Raw genomic sequence first — 3,438 nt, forward strand, 5'->3', positions numbered from 1 at the left:
TCTCCTCCAAGATCCAAGATAAACTCTTAGCTGTGAGCCCCTGAATAAAAGCAAAATTAAACACATCCAACATTCAAAGGCACAAGATAAATATTACCATTCCAAAAGTTGCAAACAACAGGGGAATACAAAACACTGGTACTAATGCAAGTCCAAAATCCAGCAGGGCAAACATTAAACCCCATAGTTACAACTGGAATATCTGAAGCAGTCTGCACTGAGTTGTGAGCTCCAAAGGCCTTACATGGCTCAGCCCCTGTGGCACTCTTGGTGGTATCTCTCACGGCTTCTCTTTTAGGCCAGCTTTGCTCCCTTTGCAGTTTCCCTTAGACAATCCACGTTTCTGGCTGTCTAGAACTTCTGGGGTTTCCACTGAATAGGCTTCTCACTCTCTGCTTCACACACTGCCCTTTCAGGAGCACACTGCCTGATCTCCCAGGCCTTCTTCTGAAATCAAGGTGGAAGCTGTCTTTCACCTCACACACAACTCCTGCATTCTAAATGCACCTAAAACCAACACCACATGGATGATGCCAAAGTCTGCTGCCAGCTGGATCAGTAGCCATACTTCTTTCTCTCTTGGCTATAGGGGTTGAGAGCCTGCATTGATGAACACTCTGACCCTGATTCTGAGGAGTAAATTCTCCATGCCAGCAGCACCATTTTGGAGCCTGGTGTGGCCACTGTCACCATTCTGGAATGTGGGGTTTGATGGCTTTTTCTGCAAGGAAAAGTCTCTGATTTTTGCAGTTCTGAGACTGCAAAGGGTAGAGACCTGCTGCCCCCCTGTGATGCCCTCAGGCCATCCTTTCCATTCTCTGGTTCCTTCTTGTCCATGGAGATCCTCTCAGCTCTGTTTTGCAGTCTGTAGCTTTCCTGGTGCTTCCTTTCTGGCCAAGCTCATGAAATTTTAAATCATTCTTCTTGGTGCTTTGCTCTTGATTTTCTACATAAATCTGGTTAAAAGCCCCCAATAACAACTATGTCACTGCCCCAATATTTGGCTGTTTTGAAATATCTTTTGAAAGATTAATCAGTCTGCCATGCTTAATGTCAGTCTCAGGCAAATCTTGGGTCATGAGCAAAATTCAGACAGTCTTTTGGCCAAGTCACAAATCATCTGGAGCCCAACAACCAATGCAGTCCTTCTTCCCAGAAGAAACCTCCCCAGCCTGTGCTTTACACACCGGCTTTCTATCAGCCTTCTAGTCTTCTCAGCTCTGACCAGAGTCTCCCCTATAGAACAGCTGAAGCTGTTTCAGCGCTTCGCAAGTAGGTGACCTCTCCTATCTCTTCCTATAAGCCATTTCCAGAAGCTTGTAATCCATATGGTCAGGTTTAGTCACAGCAATGACCCCACTTCTCCGGTACCAAATCTTATCTCTCTTATATTCAGGCTTTCTACCCCAGGCTGGAGGAAGTACACACACTCATAATCCCAGCAGTACTAAGACCCATAATCTGAGCCTTGGATCACACATAATCCCAGTGGATCATGAGTTAACCACAAACTCTAGAAGTCCCCACCCCATGACTGCATGAGGCTTTGGGGGGCACAACTAGACACAAACCATAACACCCTCTAAAATATTTTTATTTTAATATCTATGTGTATTGACATCATGTAGGAAAAATGCAAATGGTGTAACTTTCAGCATGTTGTACATAGACACGTAGAATAAAATAGTTCTCATTCATTTTAATGGATCTAATAGAATCTGATATTGTGGTTATCTGATGTTACCGTTCTTCTTTTAATATCAATGATCTTTTAATAGAAATGTTGTGGGACTTTTTTCCCCCTATTTGAACTTGCATTTTATTTTATTAATGCTCAGGATTTTCTCTAAGTTTAATATATTTTATGATTTTAAATTGTCCTATGGATCATTATCTAACATTTGTTTGCCAAAATAAAAGAATATACATTTTACTGTGCTTGTGAAAGGGGAAGTTAATATTCAAATTTTTTCTTTTTATTCTTATTAATTTTTTCTTTTGAATTTCTTATAACTATTTTGTTATTGCTTTGTTTTTTGTTTTTTATTTAAACCAATCTTGCATGTTTATATCTGGTAACCTTATTGTAGGCAGCTGAATTAGATAGAAATATTATAGGCAGTCAGACAGGGCCTGGCCCTCAAGAAGACAAGATGGAAGACAAGGTGACTTTACAACTTGGAAGAGACAGATACTCCCATATGGGCCACACCTCAAGACTCAGACAAAAGAGGAAACACAGATACATACTTTCCTAGGGAAGGGCATCAGGGATTGATATTCTAAATAGGTATCAATCACCTTGAAAGAGCCCCACTGAGTCGCTACCCCACCCCCAACAGGAAGAGACCCTGTCCTGTATTCATGCCTATTTGCTATGTGACTCGCTTCTCCACTTGGTACTGGATTTAATCAATTTTACCTGAGCAATGGTGCTTATAACCTCATTGGTTGACCATTGTTTTGTCCCACTTCTTGTCCACCTAAGTGAGTTCCTGTGTCTTTTCTACCACCTTAGGCCCCCCCTCACTGCATGGTTTTCCTCTATAAAAGTCCCTGGAAGAGACAGCTTCCTGGGGGACAACCCACTTGAGCCCCCCCCCCTTCTGTCCCTGTCTTGGACAGGAACTTTCTTTCCCTGAATATATTCTGCTCATAACCTTCGTTTGTTCCTAAAATTCATTCTTCAGTTTTAGAGAACACGAACTCATCCTAGGTACCTTTTAGTTTGAGAAATCAGTTTTTCTCTGTGTCATTTGGAGGTTTCCCTGTATCAACCTAAAGAACTAATTTAAAGATAACATAACATCATAATACAGCAACCATTGTTGAATTTCTATTACTTTGTTTAGTGAAATTTTATATCCTTTCTACTGTTCTTTTTTTATTACCATTTTGTATTCTTTCACAATAAAAGAAATTAAAAATTTATTGTAATAAGACTCTGCTAAGAATTTTATTTGGGGAAATCTAAATTTTTTTGTTCTTTATATATTCTTTATTTTAGTCTTCAGTTTGAAGAAGAACTGACTAAAATTTTTCTCGTTCTAAACATTGTCTCTTCACTCTGTTGGTTGTTTCCTTTGCTGTGCAGAAGTTTTTTAACTTGATATGATCCCATTTGACTCTCATTATTATTTCTTGTGCTGTTGGGGTTCAGAAAGGTTCAGAAAGTCCTTGCCTATGCCTGAGTGTGCAAGAGTTGTACCTATTTGTCTCAGTGACTCTTCTCACCATGCTGGGACAAATACCCAACACCCAAAATGAAGGAAGGAAAGGTTTATTTAGCTCACAGTTAGTGGAGGTATCAGTCCTTTCTCAAATAGCTCCAAGGCAGAGTGCAGCTTTTCATGGCGGTGGCAAACAGCAGGAGAGCAAAGGGAGTGGCAGCAGCTCAGGCAGCTAGCCAGCCTCTCTCCCCTTCTTATAGTGTAATGC

The sequence above is a fragment of the Octodon degus genome, unplaced genomic scaffold (assembly GCF_000260255.1).
Source record: "Octodon degus isolate 3935 unplaced genomic scaffold, OctDeg1.0 scaffold00010, whole genome shotgun sequence".
Classification (NCBI taxonomy): Eukaryota; Metazoa; Chordata; class Mammalia; order Rodentia; family Octodontidae; genus Octodon; species Octodon degus.